Raw genomic sequence first — 13,159 nt, 5'->3', positions numbered from 1 at the left:
TCATAGTTAATCAAGGGATTAGCTGGGAGTTGAGTTCTGATCTCCCAGCACTTCTTTGTACCCTAGCCTTGTTGGGTACGAATGCAAGAAAACTTAAGGGGGGGGGGATCAGAAACTGACTCATAGCTACCAGTAGATCCCTTTTACTGTTTGTGTATGTCACTAAGGTGCTCCCTTAGACATGTGTAGAACTTCAGGCAGTATTTGTGTTAGCACACGAGACACTGAACAAGAGTTTTCCGCCTTACCACGTTCAGGCTACCCTAATGTGAATTTAGGCAAAATTTGAAAATCTTGTTTGCCTTGACTACACATGGTAATACTGAGCACATTGCAGCAGTATAGGAAGATTGTCTTTTCTATTGGAAGGCTGAAAGAAACAAGAATAAGATAAACTGAGGGATTGTGCCCAAACCAGGATTTGTACTTACATCTAGTAGGCGTGCCAGAATTTGTTGTATAAACCATGGGTTAGATGGATCCAGCCAGTTTTTTTTCTTTTTAACTGCATTTTTGGCCAGTTCTCCTTATTTCAGTACCCATTTCACATGGCTTTTGCTTATGCTTGTCCAATGATCCCAAACATATCCTGTTTGGTTGTCCTCCTTTTTTCACCAGTGGAAAAATTGTCTGGATCCGATTTAGAAACCAAAGTTTACTGTAAAATCTGAGTGCAGTTTAATACCAGATTGAGAATTCAACCTTGGTCTCCAAGTTCCAGATCCAATAATTATAAATAATAATAACATTTGATTTATATACCATCCTTCAGGACAACTTAATATCACACTCAGAGCAGTTTACAAAGTGTGTTATTATCCTCATGACAATGCAGCACTCCCAGCCAGCAGTAGAGCTGCTTTGGTTGGGGGGGGGCGCTATTTGCCTCCCTGGAGGAGGGGGAGCTAGGCAGCAATTTCCTGGTCATCTGGGAGCATTGTGAGGGGTGGAGCCAGAGGCCTTATAAAGCTGCTCTACCTCTCAGCGTCCAGTTGCAACTTGTGCTCAGTGAGAGATCACATACTCACAGCTTCCACACCCAGCGCAAGGCGATGAGGCTCAGACATTGGCTTCACCTTACAAATCCAGGGTCAGATGGCTTGTTAGTTGCATGGCTGCAGGCAAGGTTTTGCTCTCCATGGTGGCATTCCGGCAGCTGGCTCTGCTCTAGTAACCTAAATGGAACCCACACTCAGGGATAAATGAAAAGTTCTTCAACTCTACTTTTTCTACTAAATTTATCTCTATATGTGTAAAGTGCTAAGTGCAATTTATATAAATACAATTAATAAGTCTCATATACAATAAATACAATATACATAAGTCATCAACACAATAAATACCATTTACATATACATTCAATAATCCATTATTCCGTTCTGAGAAGGCAAGTTTATAAGGAGCAAATTTTCAAAACATTTAAAGGAAATCATTCCAAAAGGATCTTTCAGTGCTGGTTCAAGGGTCTTATAAATAAATAATAATTAATTCTTCAATATTTAAGTGACTGTCCTGGCATGAAATACTCCCATGTAGCTGCCAAATCAGTAAGTGTGTGGGTCCTTATAATGTATCTGGAATCCAAAGTAACCACTTCTTGCTTTGTATTCTCTATTTTAGGTGAAGCCAAAAAAGAGAGCCAGAGGACCCCAGAGGATCCCTCACTCGTCACAATCAGCTGTTATCTTGAGGTGGGTGTAACGTTGTGTCAACCAAAAGTAATGCTTACTCTATAATTTTCTTATAGGTTGAGCCACAAAGACTGGAAGGGGAACCCATGATCACCTTCTTTGGAACCCTCAGAGTCAGTGAACTTGTGCTTCAGTCCTTTAGAGCCTGGAGTGAAGAGCAGAGAATTAACAATTATTTATTGTTAATTAAGGAACAGCTCAAGCACCATAAAGTGACCAGAACCTGGGCTAACTGGCTGCCTGGATTTTTAATTTATGCAGGAGTCATCGCTCAGGACCAGCCCTGGAGGGCAGCTTCCCTGTTCCAGTATATGGATATCATTTACAGGGGATATTCTGACTTCACTGGCTTGGCTGCAATATAACAAAGAGTTCAGAATGCAGGCTGCCCTTAATCTTTTCATGCCCTGGGACCAAGTGCACTCGCTGTTATGGCCATAGGTGTAAACTACGGGGGGGGGGCTGAGGGCCTCGAGCCCCCCTGGATTTGGCTGGAAGGGGTTGAGCACTTCCCCGGGCAACTGGTGAACTACATGGGGGCTTAGGAGCTCAAGCCCCCTCGGATTGGCCAGAGGAGCAAGCAGTGACAAACTCACATGAGGGACTCAGTTATAATGGCAGATGAAACACAGTACCGTCCACTCTTCCTATTGTATCATATTACAATTTCCATGATTCTTCGGAGTTTTGTTCCTGGTTTTTGCTCTTATGTATTTCTGTGTTTATTACAAATTTATAATTTTAAAAAGGAGTTGCAGTTTATATAAACAATTTAAAAATAAATGTTACAGAAGAATTAAGAGACTCTGATGGAAGATATATGATTTTGAAAATCAGGCTCCTGGAAGGCAAGATTTACACACTAGCAACAATATATGAGCCAAACAATGCAAGAGAAAAAAAATTATGGAAATGTTTTCCAATTCATTTTTGATTTTCAAGAAGATAGTGATCTTCAGAGACATGAATGTACTAATGGATCTTTAAAAAAGATAGGTTAAAAAAACCAAAGAAGGCAAACTTCCCCAAAATGTGTTTAATTATATGGAAATGTTACAAATAGAAGATGCTTAGAGGATCAAAAATCTGAATACTGGAGACTATACTTTCTTTTCTGACAGATTCCAAACACATTTAAGGACTGATATGCGCTGGATATTTTAAAAACTTGAGTTATTTATATTGTTTATTATATGTTTACTCTTATCTTTTCTTTTTCTTTTGATGTAAATATAATTACACTATCATTTTTATTTTATTTTCTCTGTTCTGCTTATATTTATAAAAATAAATTTTATATAAAAAAAGAATTTTGCCTAAAAATACCTATGGCTATGGCTCACACTAAGTAGCTTAGTCCTTAACCCTCACTGGCTGCACCCACTTTCAATGTAGCAACAGTCAGATTGCAAGGCCTCTGTTGGACATAATTGCAACATAATTGCTTGGCTCCAATTTACATTTGGAAAACAAAACAATGGCCCACAGACTGAAAACGCTCAGTCTACATTACAATTCCCCAAAAAGAGGATGCCAAACAATGCAGCAACTATTGAACTATCACGTTAATTTCCCATGCAAGCAAAATTCTAAAGCAAAGACTCTTACCATATATGGAATGAGAAATGCCAGATTTCAAGCTGGATTCAGAAAAGGAAGAGGCACCAGAGATCACATTGCACATTGACTATGGCTAATGGAATGTATTAGGGAATTCCAGAAGAAAATCAGCCTATGTTTTATAGATTACAACAAAGCTTTTGTTTGTGTGGATCATGAAAAGCTATGGAGACTGTTAAAAGAAATGGGTGTGCCACAACATCTGATTGTTTTGATGCACAACCTGTACTCTGGACAAGAGGCTATTGTCAGGACAGAACATGGGGAAATAGAATGGTTTCCAATTGGTAAAGGTGTCAGACAAGGATGCATATTACCTACCTGTTCAACCTCTATGCAGAGGATGTCATAAGGAAAGCTGGATTAGATCTAGAAGAAGGTGGAGTGAAAATTGGTGGCAGGAACATTAACAGTTTGAAATATGCAGATGACACCATGTTACTGGCAGAAAATAGTGAAGACTTGAAACAACTACTGATGAAGGTTAAAGGAGAAAGCGCCAAAGCAGGATTACAGCTGAACATCAAGAAGACAAAAGTAATGACTACTGAGGAAATACACAATTTTAAAGTTGCTAATGAGGAAATAGAAATTGTCCAAGATTGGCTCAATCATCAACCAACAGGGAGACTGCAATGAAGAAATCAGAATGAGACTGAGACTTGGAAGAGCAGCTGTGAGGGAGCTAGAGAAGATCCCTAAATATTAAGATGTCTCTGGGAACCAAAATCAAGATAATACAAACTGTGGTATTTCCCATTACTCTCTGAAACAATGAGAAAGCACATCTGCATGAACAAAATTGGGGGGGGGGTGCAGATCAGAGACCTTTTAAAAATTTCCTTTTACCCTGTGTGCAGCCTGGAAAGAACATTGGCAAGAAATGTGCACTTAATTATGTGATTTTGTTAATAATGTCTTCTGAATGTCTGTGTTTTTAAGGTGGAGTTTTTAAGCAATGTGCTAAGAAAGCAAGGTATATACAATCCTAGGAAGTATAACTGAGTTTTTTTTGGGGTCGTGTGACTAGTACTGTTCTGAATTGCCTCAAAATGTGCTTGTACTCACTTATAGGATATGAGTTTGAAATGAGAAGAAGGAGATTGCTACTACTCTGAACTCTGTACATTGGTCAGAAAATGAGTGCACAGCAACTGTTTTGTATTCTGCCCTGGTTCAGACTTCAACCACACATTTACCAAATGAAGGCATCTGCGATGCCACAATTTAGTAAATTTCAGTATTAAGTCACCCTTATGAATAAGGCAGAATCAAGACTCCTGTAAATGAACGTCCAGGAAAACTTAAGAAATGTTCCCCTACAGGCTTTTCCATGTGACTTTCTTAGTGTCAAATTTGTGACCATTAGTTTGCCCTATGGTATGTATATTTTTAGATCTTAAAGTGACTATCCTAAAAGTGAATTTCAAAAACAGGACACAGCAGGAGATTGCTGAGATAGCACTATAACCACTGGCTAACTCCCACCTTTTCCTAGGTTTGGCCCAGCCCAGGGGCATTGTTAGGGGGGTTCCCATGGGGGTCCAGGTCCCCCTAAATTTGTAAGGAGCCCCTCCTTAAATCCCCAATGGCCATGTTGAAGAGCTATCCCAAATGGGCTGATGCCCGGTTCTTGCTGCAAAGTTTTAGGATTGGTTTTCAGATCCTCTTTCAGAGACCTAGATTTCCTTCATATCTACCGACCTGTGTTCTGTAGTTGGCATGGAGGAGGTAGTACAAGCAAAAATTGCAAAGGAATGTGCCAAAGGCAGAGGGTTGCGGCTGTTCTCTTCCCCACCAGACCCATGTTTGTGGGTCTCCCCTTTGTGTGTTGTTCCAAAAAAAACAGCCGGTAAGTTATGCTCATTCATCATCTTTCATACCCAAGGGGTGTGGGGGAGGTCCATCAATGATGCCATTCCTGAGCACCTGTGCTCAGTCTGGTATACCTCCTTTGACCAGGCGGTCAAGGTAGTAAGGAGGTGTGGAGCAGGCATGGAGGTGGTGAAATGCAACAGTAAGTTGGCATTCTGGCTCTTCCCAGTTCATCCTGAGGATTTTGAGCTACTGAGTTTTTCATTCAAAGGGCAATATTATATAGACAGGGCATTCCCAACAGGATGCTCCATTTCATGTGCGGCCTTTGAGTGCTTTGGCTCTTTCCTCGAGTGGGCTCTGCATCAGGTTGGGGGCAGTCTGCCCTGCTTCTGGAGGACTTTGTTAGTCTTACTCAGGAGTTGGACATCCTGTTAGCCCATGAGAAGATGGCCTGTCTCAAGTTTTAACATTTCTAGGGATTGAGCGTGATATGGTTCAGCAATCCTCATGCTTGCCAGCCAAGAAGCTGAGAGATCTCAAGGCCTGCCTAGACAGTTTGAAAAGGAATCAGAAGATCTTCTTAGTAGAGATGCAGCAGTTAATGGGTCCTTAGATGCCTATATGATGCAATGGGTGCCCTAAGGCTTCTGCAACATCAATTGCGGCTTACCGTAGACATGAGGGAAGACCTCAAAGTATGGGGCGAGTTTTTGGACTCCTTCAATGGGGTGTCTTTTTGGAGGCAGGACCTTTTGCTAGAGGAGGAGCTCCAGGTTTTCTCTGATGCATCCAGTTCCATGAGTTTTGGGGTATTTTTCTGGAGGCATTGGTGTATGGCTCAATGGCCATTGGAATGGGTGGAAAGGGGTCTCAATAGAGACCTGACATTCTTCCCAATCCTAGTGGTGGTTTTTTTGTGGGAAAGTGAGCTAGGCAACCACTCAGTGCACTTTTGGTGTGACAATCAGGTGGTGGTTCATGTGCTTAACTCCCTCTCATCTAACTCTCCCAGGGTTATGAGACTGCTCTGGGAATTTCCCTAAGATGTTTGCACCTGAATATTTTGTTCATTGCCAGGCATGTCCCTGGTTTGAGCAACGGAGTGGCAGACACACTGTATCACCGACAGATGGATGGTTTCATCAGCTTGCCCCCAAGGCCAACTTGCTGCTGGCTCAGAGATGCCCCAGGAACTTTGACAGATTGGGAATTTGAGGCCTTCAAGTCCACTCAGTTAGCTATTGCCCCTAACACCCAAAGGGTCTATGACTGGGCAGTCCAACAATTTTCAGGGTTCAGCTAGTCACGACCTATCCCCGTGGAGCACCTGGTACAGTTCTGCACGATGCAGAAAGGTAAGAGGCTGGTAGTCAGGTACATTAGAAGCCAACTGGCAGCTCTGGCATTTATTTGCAAAGCCTGTGATCTGGCGGACACCACAGGGGACTTCCACATTTGAAAGATGCTGGAGGGTTGGTTGTGAGAAATAGTGGCATCCAGCAATCAGAGACAGCCTATCTCACCAGTCATCCTTAAGGGATCAAAGACAGTCTGCCACTCTTAATTTGAGGAGGGGCTCTTCCATACTGCCTCCTTGATCACCTTCTTTGGAGCCCTCAGAATCAGGGAACATGTGCCTCAGTCCCTTAGAGCCTGGAGTGAAGAGCAGGGAATACTTTTACCACTCTTTTTTTTAAATTTTTTTTAATTTTTAATTACTAACATCAAAAACTACAAAAGGGAAAAAGGGAACAGGGGGAAAGGAAACAAACAACATATAGACTTCCAGTTTGGGATCCATGGAGGTCTAACACAGCTCTAAGTGCAGAGCTGACCGGGCTGCCGTTTCAGCGGCTGGCGGGGCACAACTAGCCCGCGGCCACCTGCTCTCAGGCGGAGAACAGGCAAAGAACGCTCAAGAACCTCAGGGCGTGTTGATCTCGGGCGAGGGGGGGTTCTGCACTAAGGACTCTCTCTCGTCCCTTGAGGTCCCACCCTAAGACAGGTTGGCTAAAATCTCTGTGGCAGAACCGGGGCCAGTGCGGCTGGCATAAGACCTACATGCCCAAGCTTCAACAGGGGAAAAGAAGGTGGAAAAGAATTTGAGATAGAAGCAGTGATTACAACCCAGAAAGACGCTTGAAAAGGTAAAGATCACTATCTCTCGAATCGGGATGGATTGCTTAAAGTAACAAATTTTTAAAGTGAACTTTTCAAACTGCAACAGATGGATTATAATGAGGGGAAGACTCGGCAAGAAATAGTTTAGAAAAAGGACTAAGCTAAACGAAGTTATTAAAGAAACTGGACAATTGTTTTTTATACCTATGGTTAGAAAGCGATAGCAGGCTGTGAGAAAATTTCTATCATCGCGAGAGCTGCAGTGGAGACTCGGAAAACAGGAAGTGCGTCATAGTGATAGAGCTGCTGGAGAGAGACGGCCCTTATCGGAGGACAGGAAGAAGGGAATCGCCATTTTTGAAAAGGGAAGGACTTTGACTTCAACAGGAGTGGAAGTATAGAAAAGTATAGAAAAACCATAGAGAAAAGACGCCCGACATTTTGGATTCTTTAAACATCTTTTTTTTTTTTTAAGAATCGGGACATTTAAATTAATTTAAAGGGATACTAATTTAAATGCCACGGAGTTAAGGAAACATGCAGACTCGTGGGAGCGAGGTAAATCAAGCCCCACGATGTCGAAAAAAGAGTGGCAAACGGCTATAGAGAACCTGGATAAAAAATTTTTTGAAATGTTAAAAGAATTGAAGGAGACAAAACAGGAGTTGGTGAGGGAAGTTAAAGACGTCAAAGAGACAGTAAAAAATGAACTGGCAGAAGTAAAGAAGGAGATGGAAACAATACAAAATGACTTGCAGGCAGTGCAGCAAAAAGTTAATGTTGTCGAGAAGGCGGTGGAGAATCTTACAGAGACACAACGAACGGATATGAGAGCAATGAGGGGAAGGATGGCAGTTGCGGAGAGCAAGTACATGGAGAAGCAGCTGAGGTTTCGAGGTTTGCCGGAGGTAGATGGAAAGACAGCACAAGAACAGGTTATAGAGCTGTTAGCTGAATACCTGGGAAAGGAGGAGGAGGAGGTTGTGGCTATCCTTGATGTGGTGTATCGAATAAATTCCAGATTTGCGACCCAGAGGAAATTACCAAGGGATGTGATTGTGCAATTTATGACAAGGAATTCAAGAGAAATGATAGTGAGTAAGCAGTTTCAAGATCCATTGATAGTTGATGGCAAGATGATTATCATCATGAAAGAGTTACCCAGATCGGTGCTGCTTGATCGGAAAAAATACAAAGTCTTAGTCCAGAATTTGAAGGACATGAAAGTAAGATACAGATGGGAATTACCGGAAGGGATATCCTTTGAATTCGGAGGAGTGAAAAAGCGCATCAGATCTGAACTTGAGATGGAAAAGTTTATGAGGGACAATGAAAAAGACTTACCAACAACCGGGCTATGAATATGGAGTGTAAAGTATTATCTTGGAATGTAAATGGACTTAATTCACCTAATAAGAGAAAAAGTATTTTCCACTGGCTATTAAAACAAAAATGTGATATTGTGTGCTTGCAAGAGACCCATATTAGAAATCAGGATGTAAAATATCTTAAACTGGGTAAGTTGGGCAACGAGTTTGTAGCGGCCTCAAAAAAGAAAAAAAGGGGAGTGGTATTATACATAAGAGACGAGCTACAGCTAAAGCTAATGATTAGAGATGTGGAAGCCAGATTTATAGCAGTGGAATGTACATGGAATTTAAAGAAAGTGTTGGTGATTGGAATTTATGCACTAAATGGAGCAAAAGAGAGCTTCTTTGAGGATTTAAGGAAGCAATTAGATGAACTTTCCTATGATCAGATAATCCTTGCAGGAGACTTCAATGGAGTTACAAATTTAGAACAAGATAAAAAATCAGCAACTGCACAAAAGAAAAGAGGATTATTACCAAAGACTTTTTTCGCATTAATGCAACAGGAAACTTTGGAAGATGTGTGGAGAATGCAGAATCCCACAGGTAGACAATATACATTTTTCTCCGCAAGGCATTCTACTCTATCACGAATTGACATGATCTGGGCCTCAAAGGACTTAGTGCTTTGGACTAAGGATGTAGAAATAATGCCTATGGTAGGCTCAGATCATAACCCAATAGTGTGGAAGTTTGGAAAAAGAACTAAGAGGAAAGGATGGAGAATAAATGAGGACTTGTTACAAGAGGGAGAAAATATGGAGATGTTGAGAAGGGAAACTAAGTTCTTCATACAGTACAATATGAATCGAGAAGTACCAACCAATAAGGTATGGGACACATATAAAGCAGTAATCAGAGGCATACTAATGGACTTAAATGGAAGAGCTCGAAAGAAAAGAGAGGAGAAGAGACAGGAGATTATGGAAAAAATAAAAGCAAAAGAAATACAATTAAAGAAAAGAACAGGGAAAAAGAAAATCTATCAAGATATTAAAATCCTTCAAGAGTAGTTGACGGCAATGAATAATAAAGAATTGGAATGGAATCTTAAGAGAATGAATCAAAAGTTGTTTGAAGGTGCAAATCAATCTGGGAAATATTTGGCATGGCAGTTGAAGAAGAGAAAGGAGAAAAAGACAATTAACAAAATATGCGAGGACAACAAAGTGCATCTGGAACAGACTGCTATTAGTAGAGCTTTTTACAAATTTTATGCTAAACTGTATGACAAAAGAGAAGTGAATAAAGATTCAATAGCGACATATCTGGGGGAAATCAAGCTTCCAGTAATTTCGGATGATTGGAGAGCTAAATTGAACAGTGAAATAACAGAGGAAGAGATAAGGAAAGCAATACAGTCAACAAATTTGGGGAAAGCGCCGGGACCTGACGGACTTACAGCTAAATTTTACAAGGTAATGGTTAATGACCTGGCATCATTTTTAAAAGAAGTGATCAATGGTGTTTTGAGAGATCAAAGAATTCCAGACACTTGGAGTGAAGCTAATATATCATTGATCCCTAAAGAAGGACAGGACTTGACTAATGTTAAAAACTATAGACCTATTACCCTACTTAACAATGATTACAAGATCTTTGCAAAGATCTTGGCAGAGAGACTAAAGGGATGGTTATCCGAAGTTATTGGGGAAGAACAAGCAGGTTTTTTACCAAACAGACAAATCAGAGACAATCTAAGGACAGTTATAAATGCTATTGAATATTATGATAGGCATTGTGATAAGGAGGTTGGCTTCTTCTTTGTAGATGCTGAAAAAGCATTTGACAACTTGAACTGGGACTTTATGTTTGCCACTAGGGGTGTGCAAGCCAAAAATTTTCGGCTATAGCCGAAAGTAGAAAGCCGAAAGAAGATTCTCTATCGTTAAAGCCGAAAGCCGAAACAAGAATCTCTTTCGGCTTTCGGCTTTCGGGATTCTTTCGGCATTATTTCGGCATTCTTTCGGCTTTTTTCTATGGGAAAATGCCTCCGTCTTCCAGGACGCCTGGAGGAGGCATTTTCCCACCGAATAAGCCCAAAATTGGTGGGGACCTTCCTCTAACCCTTCTCTAACAACCACCCAAGTTTCAGACAGTTTGAACTTTGGGGGGCCATGTTATGGCCCCCCAAAGCAGGTCCCCCCATCCTCCCATAAGAAAGCGAAGGAGCAGCATATTGTTAGCATGCTGCTGCTGATCTTTCTTCATTATTTCCTATGGGGAAAAAATGAAGAGGCAGGCTTCCTTTGCCAGGGGTGGCATTTTGCATGCAAAATGCCCCCTTACCCTCAGGGGCCCTTCTCCCACCCCTCCTCCCACCCCCCACCAAGGCTCAGCCTGCTCCCACTTGGGGGGGCATTTCATGGCCTCCCCAAGTAGGTGCTCTGCTCTCATCTCTACCACTGACAGCTGGGGGAGGCTTGTCTTGCCAGGGGTGGCATTTTGCATGCAAAATGCCCCCCAACCCTCTGGGGCCCTTCTCCCACCCTTCCTCCCACCCCCCACCAAGGCTCAGACTGCTCCCACTTGGGGGGGCCATTTCATGGCCTCCCCAAGTAGGTCCTCTCAGCCCCTAAAGTCCACCCCTTACAGCCCCACACAAACCCAATTCCCCCCCAGCTGCCACACACAGACCCAAATCCCCACATTAGCCCCTCACAGACCCAAATCCACCCCCACCTGCCCCATAACCCCAGGAACAGGCTGGCAAAGGCCAGCCCTCTCCCTTTGTTCCCTATGCTGGGAACTTCTAAACTCTCTTTCCCTGAGCAATTCTGCACAGCCCAGGGGTGCCACAATGGTGGGCACACTTCTGAGTGCCAGCTGGTCCCTGTGAAAGAGCACCTGAACCACAGACACCCTCCCTCAAATTCCCCCACCACCTACAGAGATGGCTGGCCAGCCAGCCCCATTGTTCCCTATGATGGGAACCAACTGCACAACAAAGAATAAAACAAGAACAACACAAAATAAAGTTTTAATTTTTTTTCTCCCTTCCAAAGTACAAGTAGGCAAAGCATTATGACACATTACACCAGCAGTCCCCCACACAGAAAAATAACACAACTCACTTAACATCAGAGAATCACTAAGCACGATTCCTGTCAAAAACACTTTATTTCTTGAACAGCTTTAGGTTACACAGCAGGGGGGAACACCAAAGGGCATGGCAGCACTATCTTACACAAAAATAACACAACTCACTTAACATCAGAGAATCACAAAAGCACAATTCCTGTCAAAAACACTTTATTTCTTGAACAGCTTTAGGCTACACAGCAGTGGGGGAACACCAAAGGGCATGGAAGCAGTATCTTACACAAAAATAACACAACTCACTTCACATTAAAGAATCACCCCAAAAATTGCTGTCAAAAGCACTTTATTTCTGTAACTGCTTTAGGTTACACAGTAGGAAGGCACCACAGAGCAGGAAAGCAGTGTACTACACAAAAATAACACAACTCACTTCACATCAGAGAATCAGACAAACACAATTGCTGTCAAAAACGGTGAAGTGGGTTGTATTATTTTTTGTAGTACATTGCTATCATGCCCTTTGGTGTTCCCCCCTGCTGTGTAACCTAAAGCTGTTCAAGAAATAAAGTGTTTTTGACAGGAATTGTGCTTTGTGATTCTCTGATGTTAAGTGAGTAGAGATGAGAGCACCTACTTGGGGAGGCCATGAAATGCCCCCCCCCCAAGTGGGAGCAGGCTGAGCCTTGGTGGGGGGTTGTTAGAGAAGGGTTAGAGGAAGGTCCCCACCAATTTTGGGCTTATTCGGTGGGAAAATGCCTCCCCCAGACGTCCGGGAAGACGGAGGCATTTTCCCATTGAAAAGTCGAAAGAAAGCCGAAAGAATCCCGAAACGTTTCGGCTTTTTTCTTTCGGCTACCCGAAACATTTCGGCATTCCCCGAAAGGTTTCGGCATTCCCCGAAAGAAGCCGAAACACTTTTGTTTTGGCATTCTTTCGGCATTCTGAATGCCGAAACGCACATCCCTATTTGCCACTATGGAACAGCTACAAATGGGAGAAAGATTCATAAGAGCAGTGAAAGAAATTTACAGAGACCAGAGTGCAGCAATTATGGTGAATGACGAGTTGACCAAAAAACTGACTATTGGCAAAGGTACCAGACAAGGTTGCCCGTTGTCTCCACTGTTCTTTATTTTGGTCTTGGAAATTCTAATGATACAGATTCAAGAAGACAATGCAATCCGTGGAATAAAGATAAAAGACTTTTCCTACAAGGTCAGAGCATTTGCAGATGATATAATGTTAATTGTGGAAGATCCAATTGAAAACATGCCTAAGGTAATGGAAAAAATTAAAGAATTTGGAGATTTGGCAGGTTTTTATGTAAACAAAAAGAAATCAAAGATACTATGCAAAAATATAACTAAGTTAAAACAGCAGCAATTGATGGAAGTAACAGATTGTGAAGTAACAAATAAGGTGAAATATTTGGGAATTGAACTGACTGCAAAAAATATAGATCTATTCAAGAATAACTATGAGAAACTATGGACTCAA

General features: G+C 42.0%; 1 long non-coding RNA gene across 1 annotated transcript in view; it reads right to left on the bottom strand.

The window, feature by feature from the left end:
- Window positions 1-1,035: 1,035 nt before the first annotated feature.
- Window positions 1,036-13,159, bottom strand: part of LOC129330995 (uncharacterized) — a 73,540-nt gene continuing 61,416 nt past the window's right edge. Inside the window, exons 2-3 of the long non-coding RNA XR_008597089.1 lie at window positions 1,730-1,836; window positions 1,036-1,175 (exon numbers count right to left, since the gene is read on the bottom strand). This is a non-coding gene — a long non-coding RNA (uncharacterized LOC129330995). The remainder of the gene's footprint in view (window positions 1,176-1,729; window positions 1,837-13,159) is intronic.

The sequence above is a fragment of the Eublepharis macularius genome, chromosome 5, assembly GCF_028583425.1.
Source record: "Eublepharis macularius isolate TG4126 chromosome 5, MPM_Emac_v1.0, whole genome shotgun sequence".
In the NCBI taxonomy this organism is placed as follows: domain Eukaryota; kingdom Metazoa; phylum Chordata; class Lepidosauria; order Squamata; family Eublepharidae; genus Eublepharis; species Eublepharis macularius.
The sequence above is the reverse complement of the archived record's forward strand: the minus strand, read 5'-3'. Positions and strand labels throughout refer to the sequence as shown.